The 16,516-nt window shown below is 33.6% G+C and overlaps 1 protein-coding gene across 2 annotated transcripts in view; it reads left to right on the forward strand.

Moving 5' to 3' along the window:
* Nucleotides 1-2,206: 2,206 nt before the first annotated feature.
* The window catches only part of LOC148946795 (glucose-6-phosphate exchanger SLC37A4-like), a 237,746-nt gene continuing 223,436 nt past the window's right edge, over nucleotides 2,207-16,516 (forward strand). Inside the window, exon 1 of one of the 2 annotated variants that reach the window (XM_089096608.1) lies at nucleotides 2,207-2,461. The gene's annotated coding sequence lies outside the window, so the exon portion shown is untranslated. The remainder of the gene's footprint in view (nucleotides 2,462-16,516) is intronic. The other variant, XM_089096609.1, reaches the window with a different exon arrangement.

The raw sequence follows: 16,516 nt of genomic DNA on the forward strand, positions 1-16,516 counted from the left end.
TATCTCAGCTAGTTAAACATTTAACGATAACACAGACCGCGCTTTAAAATAATTTCTAAACTCGACTGAAAATTTAAATTTGGTGTGGGAGCCAATGAATAATATCTTAAAACTGCCATGAAGCGTCTGTAGAATTTTAAAATTGGAATAGGATTAACATATTAAATATAAAATTGGAAATATTAGACTAACATATTATGTTAGTCTAATATTTCCTGCAGACTACTTATGAATTTTTCTGCTCCACGGAGAATATCTTGTTTTCTTAGTGAAGCACTACTTGTTGGAAATCCACAGATGTTGAAAATGTCACAATTTAGTTTGTTCGACCTAGTTATAAGCGTAATGTATGAAGCAATATTTTTTTTTATCGCCTTAAGGCTTAACTTTGTTCTTACTTACGCAAGAAAATTTGTTTTTTCGAGAACTAACTTTCATCAGTCACATTTGACAAATATCAGCTGACCCGACTTCGCCGTTCGATAAAGTTAGCCATTCCTCCTTAGGACGACCCTGTCTACAGCATATCAGACCAAAGAGGAGTGGACCCAAGAAGTGCCATTAGGGACACTTACCCCCCCCCTCCCTCATCTCCAAAAATCAGCATTATCCTACTTACACGATGTATTTTATATTGGGGATGGGGATTAGGTGTATTCATTTCTGATGCAAATCGATTTTATGTTTGGATTCAAGATGAAATTTTGATTCTAAAGGCATTACTATTTTTCAACTTTCTTTCCTATTCCAATTTTAAAATTCTACAGACGCTTTATGGCAGTTTTAAGATATTATTCATTTGCTCCCACACCAAATTTAAATTTTCAGTCGAGTCTAGAAACTATTTTAAAGCGCGGTCTGTGTTATCGTTAAATGTTTAACTAGCTGAGTTAGATAGTAGGTATCCTTACATATTCAGCCGTCCAAATGAAAAATACAAGAAGGAGGGGAAAATACTCGATTACTCCCCTTATGTGAAAACTTTGCAAAAACGCATTCCGCGAAAATGCCTTAGCCAATATTCCAATGTTTTGTTGTTTTCATTCTCTGTCCATGCAGCATAAAATGTTGTAGGATAGGGCTGAAAATATGTTACATATTTTACGGATAAAAAGTGATTTCTTAGCAGCACTATCGTTTATTTAGAGTTTCAAGGAATTGAAAATATGACAGAGAAAAACGGGTATTATTTTCCAAGTAAACAATAGAAAACACCAAAAAATTTTTTTTTTGCAACTGATAGTAATAAAACTCCATACATTTCGGCTTCACGTCAGAAGACTTTGTCAAAGGGAAAGAAAAGAGAAGAAAAAGAAGAAAAAAAAACTAACCTAGAATAAACGAAACGTAAAAAAACTATAAACTTAACGTATAACCCTATAAACGTACCCTATAAACGTACAACCCTGTAAACCTATAAACGTATAAACTCTTGTTAAAAAAACTGCACCTGTTTACCTCTATTTTCATTTCGTTTTAATTAAGAACAAAAAAAAATTTGGTACTTGGGCCCTATATGGGCCTTTACAAGGAAACCAGTCACGAAAAAACCGTTTTTGACGGGTTAATTCAAGAGACCGCTATAGAGTAATGCAATGCATAGCGTGGTTTTTAATGCGTTTACGATATTTAAACTGTAGTTTTTTGGGGTTTAGGGGGAGAAAAAGGTACCTAGGTTAGGTTGGGTTACGTGTATAATACATGCTCTGCTTTATCCCCCCCCCCACTAATGTGCAAATGTATAGCCCATATTTGTGTATAAACTATTATATATTCATCCTATTTTATTTTATTTCATTAGCATTAACCAAACTTGACTTTTTAGAAAGGCCCATATAATGCCCAAGTACCATAATTTTTTAAGAACCTAAAATGTTTTTGAAGTGGTAAATTTTGGGGAGAGGACTAGATTTTAAAGAGAAGCTGAAAAGCTCATAAACCGGCCAATGATATGAAAAATACTCGCCATGATGGAATAATTATGAGATTTTGTCCGAAGGTCTTACTATCATTGGTAAGTGAATTTAGCCCCTAATCCCCATTAGGAATACCACCACATGAGAGTCTTCGTCAGAAACAAAAAGAAGAACTTTTTGTTGTTATTTACACCTAGACAAGCTCAATTCCAGGATCTTTGAAACAGTGCCAATGGTTGTCACACGGAGAATTACGCAAAACGATATCGGAGGCAGTGATAATTGACTAAGAAAAATAAAAACATCACAATTTGCACGTGTTATCTCTATTTCCTATGAGTCAATTGATACAAGAATATTGATGCTATTATTATTAGAGATCTGTGTTAAAAACCAGTTTTAACTTCTGAGCTAATCCCGACTTTATTTGGTTTAGTCAAATTTTGTGCTTTCGGTTCGAAGCTGTTTTTGAATTTTGGCGCGCTTTTTCTGATTTGGATTCCTATCTTTTCAATTAAGGCGAGACTTTTCTTTTGTTTTAGAAGGTAAGGGTCTTCTTTTTTTTCAGGGTGTAGATGACTCAAACACAAAAATCAGGTAAAAAATGGACAGCTTAGATTAGCATTTCTTTTGCCGTTAAGTTTTTTAGGTTCTGTAAATAAAACGAAGTTTGTTACCAACAAGTCATTTAAGGTATTTGAGTTTCACTATCATAGGACAATATAAATTCTTAACTTTGGCAAAATTAGAGAGATTTCAGAAATAACGTTTTGAGCCGCGTCTTCATTTGTCATTTTCTGGCCGAGTCACTCAAGTAACGTCTAATCAATAACCTGTTAAGGCACTCTTTTGGCCTGCTTTCACAGTTTTAAAATTTCGGCCACCTCGCCAAAACGAAATTATTAACGAGACTTATCGGTTATATAAGAAACACTCGAAAAGTGATGTTTGGTTAATTCTAATGAAATAAAATAAAATATGATGAAAATATAATACTTTAGTAACAAAATTATGAAAACTACCCCAAAGAATTATGGAAGGGGGCCGCCCAGAGCGCAATATATTAAATACGTAACCTAACCTAGGTACCTTTTTTTGCCCCTGAACCCCAAAAAACCTATTCAGAAATATTGTTCACGGAGTGAGAAACCCCTATTTGCTTAGCGAGCAAAAGGAATTGTCTTGTTATAAGAAGTTGCTTGACTAGTTTTGTCTTATGAGTGCGTCATAGATTCTCGAGTGTTTATTATATTACCGATAAGTACCTTATTAACTAATGAAGATTGGTCATTTACGCTTCAAGGCAGCAACCTGGTAGGAAAAAAAACGAAGGAAAATACCATTCTGTACTCTCTCAAAATATACTATTTACAACCGCTCTATTTGTGTATTAGCCCCCGGTAAAGGTCTAGGGGTACTTTCCCATTATATGGGCACCTACAAGCAAACCAGTCCCAAAAAACCGTTTTGGACGGGTTAATTCAATAGACGGCTTCAGAGGATTCAGACGGCAATCCATAGCGTAGTTTTAATTGCGTATACGATATTTAAACTGTTGTTTTTTGGGGTTTACGGGGAGGAAAAGTACCTAGGTTGGGTTACGTATTTAATATATGCTATGCTTTACCCCACCCCCATAATGTGCAAATATATAATCCAAATTTATTTATAAACTATTATATATTCATACTATTTTATTTAATTCCATTAGCATTAACCAAACTCGACTTTTTAGAATTGCCCATATAAGGGGAAAGTACCGGTCTAGGTTAGGGGCTATTGAAATGGAAACATGTCAAGGAAACAATTCTTACATAATAATATGCGGAATAATTGTAGCTCATATATTTTGCTTGAAGCCCCGCTATGCTTTACCCAACCGGTGCTTACGTATTATACCGACCACACTGTTGTTCTTGATCTATTTAAAACCAGTTTTTCTGTGTGCACTTGGAGATAATCAGCTTAGCCTGAGTGAGATAAACTGCTATGCAGGTATATTTTAATTAAATATTTAATAAATAGAAATGGTTAGGTTATGTTAGATTAGGTATTTAATGTCTTGAGCGGCCTGCTTTCCATAATTCTCTATTGTAATTTCCATAATTTTGTTACTAAAGCATTATATTTTCATCATATTTTGGTATATTTCATTATGATTAACCTAACTTCACTTTTTTAGGGAAGTCGGTATAATAGGTAAGTACCCCCCCCCCCCAACCCCCCATAATGTGCCAGTATATAGCCCAGCTCATATGGGCTATACTTCCAATTAGACCCCGGTGCCACGCCGGCGCATCGACCGAACGCCGCCAACGAGAGGCCCGTTTGACCGCCGCCGAAATGTCGCAACGCCGCCGACGCGCCGTACGCGCGCCGCCGCCGCCAGAGACGGCGGTGTTCGGTTCACTTTGAATAATTTTGCGGCAATTCTTTATTGCGTCAACTGCAAAGTTGGAGTTTTTCTTCGCTCGTGTGGTTAAGTGTTTCGATTGTCCTGATTAGAAATCAAGTAGGGCTTGCACTATCCCCGAATTCGGGGATTTCCTCGAAAATCTACGTGTCACCCCGAAAAAAATTTGGTTTTCCGAATCCCCGAAAATCACCTAATCACCGTGCCACCCCTAGTGATTGATCACTAGTAATTATTCCTGCCAAATATTACTTTGTATACCACAATTCTTCACTACTATCTTGTTCGTTAATTTTCGTCTCTTGTGTTACTTCGCATATAAACCAGACAGATACAAATACAATTGCAATTTAGACGGTTCTTCGTATGTTGACAAAAGTATCGTCTTTATGAAATTAAATAAAAAAAACTAGTTTTTTTAAATGAAAGTAGGGAGCGACATTAGAACTTCAAACGAACAGCAATCATTCCGTGTATGAAAGGGGCTGTCCCCTCCTCAACGCCTCGCTCTTTACGCTAAAGTTTATTTTTTGTTTTAAAAAGTAGTGGTGACAAAGAGCCAAACTTTAGCGTAAAGAGCGAGGCGTTGAGGAGGGGACAGCTGCTTTCATATATGGAATAATTGCTGTTAATTTTAAGTTTTAATGTCGCTCCTTACTTTCAGTTAAAGAACTTGTTTTTTATTTATTTTTTGAACGTTTTTCAACTAATGCAGATTCGATTTTGGCTAACCGTGTATGAAAAATTAAAACACAATTGGCATATTAGTTTCGGCAGATTTTTTCCGGATATGAATAGTTACCCCTTCTAAATACCTTGCTCTTTACACTAAAGGTGTTAGCGCTTTTAGAAAAGCTTTCTATTCTTATTAAAAAGCCCATCTGTTTCAATTTCAGTAAACAGTCAAACTTTAGCGTAAAGAATAAGGTATTGAGGAGGGGGTAGCCCTTCGTATAAGACATAACTTTTGTTCGTTTTTTCAGATAATGCCGATGAAATCTGGCTTGCCTTCTATGAAATTTACTACTCTCCCTCGTGGAACTCGTCCGTGGAAACTTCACCCAACGTAAAGTGTACCCCCCCCTTGTCAAATTCCCTTCAGACAGTTCTTTCCTCGCTGAGAATCCCCCTCCCTCTCTGTAAAATTTCTTGTGAACGATTCACCCTGAAAAATTCTCCTTAGCGATTTTTCAATGGAATAAGACTTACATCTATAATCGGTTTCTCGGTCATTCGAGAAATGCCCTCTTCCGTGGAAATTATTTCACAGAAAACAAAACGCGAGGAATAAAGCCCCCGAATAACCCCCCGGAACATCTCTACATAAAAAATTTAACAAAGAGAATGTACGACAATTAAAAAGAAATTCGTATAGAAATTCTGTCAAATCCCCCCAGTGTAACATTTCCCCTAGAATATTCACTCATCAGAAATTTCCCTCCCAAAGAAAGATTCTCGCCTTAGAAATACACCCCAAGAACATACACCCCCCCAAAAATGGCTGTATACTTTCCAATAAAAAATACTATATGGGCAAAATGGGCAAAGCTCACAACTTGCAGCCCTTCCCCGGGGACCGTGGCGGGTCATTTTACACCTAAAGACATAGGATAGCTATTAGATTTTTTCAACTATGCTGAACAGAATGGCTATATCAAAATTTCGATCCGGTGACTTTGGGAAAAAATGAGCATGGGAGGGGGCCTGTTGCCCTCCAATTTTTTTGGTCACTTAAAAAGGACACTACAACTTTTGATTTTCGTTCGCGATATCTTCGAACCACTGGGTCGATACGATCACCCCTGGAAAAAACAAAAATAAAAACACATCCGTGATCTTTCTTCTGGCAGAAAAAAAAACAAAATTCCACATATTTGCATATAGGAGCTTTAACTCTCTACAATAGGGTTATCTGATACGCTGAATCTGATGGTGTGATTTTCATTAAGATTGTTATGACTTACTAGGGGGAGTTTCCCCCTTTTTCAAAAATAAGGCAAATATTCTCAGGCTTGTAAATTTTGATGGGTAAAACTAAACTTGATGAAATTTATATATTTGAAATCAGCATAAAAATCCATTCCAGCCCTAGGAATGGCTTTGGTTACAATTTTCTATTTGCTCGTGGAAACGCTATTGCAAATAAAATGGTCAATAATTTTCGTTTTCTTAGGAAGGCAGAAATAGATTCTTGGTTAAGCTAAAAAAAGGTTAAGCTACGCCGTGTGTATGCTCAATTTCATTATTTGCCTACTCAACCTCACTTCAGGTACGGTAATTCAAAGGGCGGTATGTTACACAGTATTCAGTTTAACCGAAGAGTGAAAAACTGAAAATTATGCTTCGTGGTTTTTGACGGTTATGAATGGACCTAAGGTTTGTAAAAGGGAATATTTTCTGGACCTTTAGTGTCCGGTAAAATAATATTGATGTCAAAATCAAGGTGTTTGAAGTATTTCTGTCTATGGCATTAAATTAAAACAAAAACATTTTTTTCCACTGAAAGTAAGAAGCAACATTAAAACTTAAAACAAAAATAAATTATCCCGTATGCGAGGGGGGCTACCCCCTTCTCAATGCCTCACTCTTTACTTGAAAGTTTTTTAGTACTTTTAAAAAGGGTGATTCTGATTCTAATTAAAATACCCTAGGGTCTTAGGAACCGTTCTGAAAGATTTGGGATGAAAAGTCGAACTTTAGCGTAAAGAACGGGGTATTAGAGAAGGGCGCCCCCCCCCCATATATGGAACAATTTCTGTTCGTTTTAAGTTTTATTTTGTTTTCTGGAGTTTTGGTTACTATTGGGCCGAGTTGAGTTTTAACACTTACAGTTAGTTACCACGAACTGTTTGAAAAGGGGATATAATATATTTCGGAAAAGACAGAAATAGCCAACGTTGAGAAGCAATCAGAACATAGAAAAATAGAGTGCAACTATCACTAGGACTTGTTTCTTTTCAAGGAATGGGCTGTAAATTTAAGTCTGATAAAGAACTTCGACCTATATACAAGGCCCGACCAAGAAGAACTTAGATTTTACTGGGCAATTCGCTTATTCAAAAAACACAAACCACATCTGATTCCTCAACAAAGGGTTATACCCACTGATACCCACTTCTGATACCCACTTCTTTTGCAAAATATCTTTGTTGAAAAAGTATATTCATGATCACAAGAGTCATGGAACGCTTTAATTTGAACGCTTTCTAAGCTCTCTCATGAATGAAATGATGTAGCATCTCTGTAATCAAATAACTACTTTAAATCTTCGGAAGAGCAGTAATTGCCACTTTATAGGAGGAAACTGACGCGATAGTCAAATCCTCCCCCCTCTCTCATTTTTGTGCTTTAGCAAAATCGTCTCCTTTTGCAGACAAAATTAGCTGATTTGAAGATATTGAACTTCTGTTTCAAACAAAAGTTTGCATTTGACTTTGGATATTTTCTATTTTCTGCAACAGAGAAGTTAAAGAATAAGATTTAAACGGAGATTTTTCGGGGATTATTGCCTCGCTTATATGTTTTTGTTCGTGTTCTTTTTAAGTTGTCATATCGAGCCTTATGACGTTTTAAAGAGGGGCTCTGAAAATTTAATCATTTTATTTATTACACATTTATACGTGTATATCTATTTGGCACTTGGCAGTTCAATGGATTTCTATTTCAGTCTTTTAAAGTCTTCAGCAAAATCAGGATTTTTTTCATTCTTTGTAAAATAATTGTTTAGCAAGGGTTTTTAATCCAATTTGATATTGTAAAACAGCGGATGAATTCAATATTTTCCTGGCACTCATACTTTTTTGCATCAACATTTTGAAGTTAGTTTTGGAGTTAAAGAAATAAAAATCCAAAAATCATTTTGCAAGAATTATAGGTGGTTGATGATTCTTGTTGTCTTTATAAAACTCATCGTAATAATTACTAATTAAGCCACACATTCATATTTCTAAAGTAAAGAAAAGGTTAAATTTTGTTTTTCAGCGGTAATAAAGGCACTGTTTGCGAATGTTAAATGACTTTGGATTGAAAATGAGGACAAGCAACTTTGATTTTCTTGGGAAGTTTTAATGCAGTTTTATTTGCAAAATTCAATTATTTATTTCAACTTTTTTTTAGCTTCCATTATATTTTGCAAACAAATTTATTCATTTCTTTTTTTAAGTACTTTAAAAAAAACAACTAAGTAATGGTTGCACAAAACTAAAGGCACTAGAAAAAATCTAGAAAATGAGTGAATTGAGTGTGCAAAACTGCATAAAAAAATTTCCGTAAAGGATTGAAAACATTCTTTTTCAAAAATTTGAAACAGCTGATTTTCACAGATACTAATTTTCAAATGAAAGGATAAGAGTAAAACTACGACTGCATATTTTAGCTGGTAAGTCAAAAAAAGTTTCCATTTCGATTTTTTGTTAATTATTTTTTTTTATATGTTTCTGGTATAACAAGGAAATTGAGGAAGTAAAATCATAGCGGTTCAAGCTACAGTTTTAATGACTCTTGTTTTTACCGACACATTGAACATGTTGGAAAGGGTTCTCATTTTAGATGGGGTCCAGGCAAGCAATGCCTTTGGTCCCATCTTCTAACCTTTGTGTATGTCTACCAGCCTGTGTCTCAATATATTTTTCGTGATAAAGCGTAAATCCCGCTATTTTTGTCTATTTTTTTTCTCTTTGACCTTTGCCTCTTGTTTACGATACCTTTTATAGTGATCCTAAAATTAATGACCACTTAAGTATTCGCTTGGTAACAAAGTATGTATATTCCTGATAGCTAGTTAAACCTGTAATGTGTCGAATATCTGATAAAAATAAAGTTTATGATCAGTAACAGGGGCAAAAATTTACGAAAATGTAGGGTGTGGCGGCAAATACTATTTTTTTAAATCTAGGAGAGCAATTTTCTTTTAGTTTTTCCAATGAAAATACGGTACATGGTCACTATATGGGCCTTTACAAGGAAATCAATCACGAAAAACCCGTTTTTGACGGGTTAATTCAAGACACCGCTATAGAGTAATTGAATGCATAGCGTGGTTTTTATTGTGTATTCGATATTTAAAGTGTTGTTTTTTGGGGTTTAGGGGGGTAACTAGGTTAGGTTACGTATTTAATACATGCCATGCTTTACAACCCCCCCCCCCCACCCCGCCCCCTAATGTGCAAAGATATAGCCCAAATTTGTTTATAAACTATTATATATTCATCCTATTTTGTTTTATTTCATTAGCATTAACCAAACTCGACTTTTTAGAAAGGCCCATATAATGCCCAAGTACCGAAAATACCAAAAAATTTAGGGGATCTAGGGCTCAATAGCCGCCCCCCCACTGGTGCCGCAGATAAGCAAAAGAACATTTAGATGTGTCAAACAGTTCGTGAAATCTAAGTAAGGGGCGACCGGGCTCAATAGTAACCAAAACTCTAAAAAACGGAATCTTGATACCAATAGATACATCAAAAGAATCAGATCTTCATGCTGATTTCAGATGTATAAGTTTCATCAAGTTAAGTCTAACCCATCAGTAGTTACGAGCCTCTTAATGAATCTTAATGAAAATCACACCATCAGATTCAGCGTATCAGAGAACCCTTCTGTAGAGGTTTCAAGTTCATATCTGCAAAAATGTGGAATTCTGTATTTTTTTGCCAGAAGAAATATCACAGATAGGTGTTTGTTTGTTGTTTTTTCCCAGGGGCGATCGTATCGACCCAGTGGTCCTAGAATATCGCGAGAGGGCTCATTCGAACGGAAATTAAAAGTTCTTGTGCCCTTTTAAGTCACTAAAAAAACTGGAGGGCAACTAGGCCCCCTCCCACGATCATTTTTTCCCAAAGTCACCCGATCAAAATTTTGAGATAACCATTTTATTGAGCATAGTCAAAAATCTAATAAATGTGTCTTTGAGCGGACTTAATCCTCCACAGTCCCGGGGGGAAAGGCTGAAAGTTAGGAACTTTGCCCATTGTTTACATATAGTATTGGTTATTGGGAAGTATACAGTCATTTTCAGGAGGATTTTTTTTGGTGGGGGTCGGAGGAGGGGGCGTTACGTGTTGAGGATCTTTCCATAGACGAATTTTTCATGGAAGAAGGGAGTTTTCCATGAAGAGGGCGCCGGATATCTCAGCACTATTTAAAAACGATCAGAAATCAAATAAAAAAACAAGTTTTTTCAACTGAAAGTAAGGAGCAGCATTAAAACTTGAAACGAACAGAAATTTTTACATACATGAGGGGTTTCCTCCTCGTCAATACCTCGCTATTTCCCCTAATTTTTATAAGTACTTTCAAAAGAGCTATTTATTCTAATTAAACGGCCTTTGTGATTCAGGGGTCATTCTCAAAGAATTGGAACAAAATTCGAAATTTAGCGTAAAGAGTGCAGCTTAATGTTGTAAGCTGCACAGCTTACATGTAGCTTACTGTTTGAGATACAGTCAGATAGTCTGGTGCCCAGAACAATCCCTAGTGAATTTCTCTAGAAACCTAGCAAATCATCGCCCGTCTTTCGGATCACCCTAGCTTCAGAACCTTACTTGACCACTGTCATCGCTGGAGCTTTCAATATTCTAATCTTGGTTCGCAGAGTGATCTTGCTATTCTTCTAAACTTTTTTCAACTTTGAAAAAAAAAACATCCTGGGCCTTGGCTATTCAACTTTAACATCTTCACTGATCCTAATAATATCCTTCACTCCTTCACTAATCTTCACTAATAAGATCCTTCACTGATAATACTAACTAGGTAAGTGAAGCTTGTCCACTTAATCTTTCCTCTCGTTACCAAATATCAGCTTTTCCGCTTTGCTTATTCCTAGATTTAGTGACTCAGTCTTCTTAACTCTGTTTTTCTACCTATTCTTGCACCCTGAATTCTCTAAACCTCCCAAATTTCGTTCATTTTGCTAAAATCATGGTTGCAGCGGTAGCTGCAACATATTAAAGAGCGAACAACAGCTCATAGTTAAAAAAACCAAAAGTTAAAAACCGCGTTTAAAACAAAAGTTTTAACCAAAAGTTAAAAAACGCGTTCTGAAAAAAAAACTGCCTAGTGAAAAAATTGCCATCTGACACTGAATCAGTAATTGGTAACTATTATTTCGTTTCGCCTTAAGAGTAAAGATTTATTGAAATTTAAGAAATTTACGGTGATTTCGGAAAAAAGCCTCAAACCCCTCGGAAATGGCAACAAATCAAAATGAAAAGTGTACCACTGGAATCAGCAAGGACAAAAGCCTTGTACAGGGAAATTACAGTCCCCCACCTTGAACAACAAGGAAAATCACTTTTTTGCATGGGTAGCCCTGATCTGTCTCCCATTTTTTTTTCTTTATTTCTTTTTTTTTTCAACATCTGCAAGTGCCAAATGGCACTAAAATGACACTTTTTGTGCCATTTTTCAAGGGATGGTATTAGTAGGCTACCAGAACATCCTAGACAGATCTTTTATAGCTCATATAAAAGATATTGCTCATATCTACGTCTTTCACATAAATTCCACCATCAGCAAGTTCGAAATGGGACTAAAACGGCACTTTTGGTGCAATCTCTCAAGTGGAAAAGCTGTGGCTATTAGGCTAGCAGTACTTACAAGAGTCATATTTAATGGCTCATTTGAAAGCTATTGCTCATATATGCGTGCTTTTTTTTTAGATTTTACCATTTTTAAGTGCGATATAGCACTGAAAACAACGTTTTTGGTGCCACTTCTTAAGTGGAAAAGCTCCTAAGTACGAAGCAGGTACTATTGTAATAGTTATGTTTCAGAAACCTTAACTGGAGGTTTACGAGAACCCCTCTCGTACACTCCCCCTTCCAACCCCCTTAGTAAGTTTCAGAAATCATTTGCTCATCAGTAAGCTACTGAGACATTAGCTGGCTACCGCACCGTCGTAGATAGATAGATATTTAATTTCGCAATTAAAAGCTATTGCTTATATTTACTAGGTTTTTGAAAATTTTACTATCTATTAGATTTCAGATATCTAAATGCTAATTAGTTTCTGGGGAGAATTTGCAATGAACTCTTTGTCATGGTTGAAGCATTAGCTGCAACCTAGTAAAGAGCGATTAATTAATACAGGTATTATTTAGCATCGAAAGGATTTTACAACACTTCACAGGATCAAGAATCTATTCAAATGTTTTAGAATCTATGCTTTTGCAGTTTGCATTTAACTAAAATCATACATTATCAATTAATATAGGTATTGTTTTTATTATCAAAAGGATTTTATAGCATTTCACAGAATCATAAATTATCTGGATCAATTGATAATGGAAGATTTTAGTTACATGCAAACTGCAAAAGCATAGATTTTTAAACATTTGAATTGTTTCATGATTCTGTGAAAAAACAATGATGTAAAATCCTTTTGATGCTAAAAAATATCTGCATTAATTGATAATGGAAGATTTGAGTTACGTATAAACTTCAAAAGCATAGATTCCAAAAGATTTGAATAGTTTCTTGATTCTGTGAAATGTTGTAAAATCATTTTGATGCTTAAGAAATGCCTGTATTAATTGATAATGGACGATTGGAAAGATTTTAGTCACGCGCAAACTGCAAAAGCATAGATTCTGAAACATTTGAATAGTGTCTTGATTCTGTGAAATGTTTTAAAATCCTTTTGATGCTTCAAAAAATACCTATATTAATTGATAATTGAAGATTTTGGTTACATGGAAACTGCAAAAGCATAGATTCTGAAACATTTGAATAGTATCTTGATTCTGTGAAATGTTGTAAATTCCTTTTGTTGCTATTAAATTATCTGTATTAATTGATAATGGAAGATTTTAGTTACAGATTTTTAAACATTTGAATAGTTTCATGATTCTGTGAAAAAACAATGATGTAAAATCCTTTTGCTGCTAAAAAATATCTGTATTAATTGATAATGGAAGATTTTAGTTACATATAAACTGCAAAAGCATGGATTCAGAAACATTTGAATAGTTTCTTGATTCTGTGAAATGTTGTAAAATCATTTTGATGCTTAAGAAATACCAGTATTAACTTATAATGGACGATTGGAAAGATTTTAATTACGCGCAAACTGCAAAAGCATAGATTCTGAAACGTTCGAATAGTGTCTTGATTCTTTGAAATGTTGTAAAATCCTTTCGATTCTTCAAAAATATCTGTATCAATTGATAGTGGAAGATTTTAGTTACATGGAAACTGCAAAGCCATAGATTCTGAAACATTTGAATAGTTTCTTGATTCTGTGAAATGTTCTAAATTCCTTTTGTTGCTATTAAATTATCTGTATTAATTGATAATGGAAGATTTTAGTTACAGATTTTTAAACATTTGAATAGTTTCATGATTCTGTGAAAAAACAATGATGTAAAATCCTTTTGCTGCTAAAAAATATCTGTATTAATTGATAATGGAAGATTTTAGTTACATATAAACTGCAAAAGCATGGATTCCGAAACATTTGAATAGTTTCTTGATTCTGTGAAATGTTGTAAAATCATTTTGATGCTTAAGAAATACCAGTATTAACTTATAATGGACGATTGGAAAGATTTTAATTACGCGCAAACTGCAAAAGCATAGATTCTGAAACATTTGAATAGTTTCTTGATTCTGTGAAATGTTTTAAAACCCTTTTGATGCTTCAAAAAATACCTATATTAATTGATAATCGAAGATTTTAGTTACATGGAAACTGCAAAAGCATAGATTCTGGAACATTTGAATAGTATCTTGATTCTGTGAAATGTTGTAAATTCCTTTTGTTGCTAGTAAATTATCTGTATTAATTGATAATGGAAGATTTTAGTTACAGATTTTTAAATATTTGAATAGTTTCATGATTCTGTGAAAAAACAATGATGTAAAATCCTTTTGATGCTAAAAAATATCTGTATTAATTGATAATGAAAGATTTTAGTTACAGGCAAACTGTAAAACCAAAGATTCTGAAACCTTTGAATAGTTTCTTGATATTGTGAAATGTTATAAAATCCTTTTGATGCTTAAAAATATAATTGATAATTGAATATTTTAGTTACATGGAAACTGGAAAAGCATAGATTCTGAAACATTTGAAAAGTATCTTGATTCTGTGAAATGTTGTAAATTCCTTTTGTTGCTAGTAAAATATATGTATTAATTGATAATGGAAGATTTTAGTTATATGCAAACTGCAAAAGCATACATTTTTAAAAATTTAAATAGTTTCATGATTCTGTCAAAAAACAATGATGTAAAATCCCTTTGATGGTAAAAAATGTCTGTATTAATTGATAATGGAAGATTTTAGTTACATATAAACTGCAAAAGAATAGATTCCGAAAGATTTGAATAGTTTCTTGATTCTGTGAAATGTTGTAAAATCATTTTGATGCTTAAGAAATGCCTGTATTAATTGATAATGGACGATTGGAAAGATTTTAGTCACGCGCAAACTGCAAAAGCATAGATTCTGAAACATTTGAATAGTGTCTTGATTCTGTGAAATGTTTTAAAATCCTTTTGATGCTAAAAAAAATATATCTCTATTAATTGATAATGGAAGATTTTAGTGATTCTGTGAAATGCTGTAAATCCTTTTGATACTAAAACAAATAACTGCATTAATTGATTTTGGAGGATTTTAGTTACATACAAACTGCAAAGCATAGACTCTGAAACAATTGAATAGTTTCTTGATTCTGTGAAGTGTATTACACTTCTTTTAATTCAAAAAAAAAAAAAATACTTGTATTAATTGATAAAGGAAGATTTTAGTGATTCTTTGAAAGGTTGTAAAAATCCTTTTGATGCTAAGAAATACCTGTATTAATTGATAATAGATGATTTCAGTTACATGCAAACTGTAAAAGCATAGATTCTAAAATATTTGAATAGATTTTGATTCTGTGAAGTGTTGTAAAATCCTTTTGATGCAAAAAATATCTGTAATAATTGATAATGGAAGATTTTAGTTACATATAAACTGCAAAAGCATAGATTCCGAAACATTTGAATAGTTTCCTGATTCTGAGAAATGTTGTAAAATCATTTTGATGCTTAAGAAATACCTGTGTTACTTGATGATGGAGGATTTGAAAGATTTTAATTACGCAGAAACTGCAAAAGCATAGATTCTGAAACATTTAAATAGTTTCTTGATTCTTTTAATTGTTTTAAAATCCTTTTCATGCTAAAAAAAAAATCCTTGTATTAATTGACAATGGAAGATTTTAGTTACATGAAAACTGCAAAAGCATCGATTCCGAAACAGTTGAATAGTTTCTTGGTTCTGTGAAACGCATTTGATGCTAAGAAAAATACCTGTATTAATTTATAATGGGAGATTTTAGTTACTTGTAAACTGTAAAAGCATAGATTCTGAAACATTTGAATAGTTTCTTGATTCTGTGAAATGCAGTAAAATGCATTTGATGCTAAAAATACCTGTATTAATTGATAATGGGAGATTTCAGTTACTTGTAAACTGCAAAAGCATAGATTCTGAAATATTTGAATAGTATCTTGATTCTGTGAAATGTTGTAAATTCCTTTTATTGTTAGTAAATTATCTGTATTAATTGATAATGGAAGATATAAGTTACAGATTTTTAAACATTTGAATAGTTTCATGATTCTGTGAAAAAATAATGATGTAAAATCCTTTTGATGCTAAAAAAAAAATATCTGTATTAATTGATAATGGAAGATTTTAGTTACAGGCAAACTGTAAAACCACAGATTCTGAAACCTTTGAATAGTTTCTTGATATTGTGAAATGTTGTAAATCCTTTTGATGCTTAAAAATAATACCTATATTAATTGATAATTGAAAATCCTTTTGATGCTAAAAAAAATATACCTCCTTACAGGCATACTGTATAAGCCCAGCTTCTGAAACCTTTGAATAGTTTCTTGATTCTGTGCAATGTTGTTAAAATCCTTTCGATATTTAGAAAAATACTTATATTAATTGATAATTGAAGATTTTAGTTTCATGGAAACTGCAAAAGCACATATTTTTGAATAGTTTCATGATTCTGTGAAAAAACAATGATGTAAAATCCTTTTGATGCTAAAAAATATCTGAATTAATTGATAATGAAAGATTTTAGTTACGGCAAAAGCATAGATTCCGAAAGATTTGAATAGTATCTTGATTCTGTGAAATGTTATAAATTCCTTTTGTTGCTAGTAAATTATCCGTATTAAT

Source organism: Artemia sp. Qi Xiang Cuo, chromosome 11 (genome assembly GCF_049724085.1).
Source record: "Artemia sp. Qi Xiang Cuo chromosome 11, ASM4972408v1, whole genome shotgun sequence".
In the NCBI taxonomy this organism is placed as follows: domain Eukaryota; kingdom Metazoa; phylum Arthropoda; class Branchiopoda; order Anostraca; family Artemiidae; genus Artemia; species Artemia sp. Qi Xiang Cuo.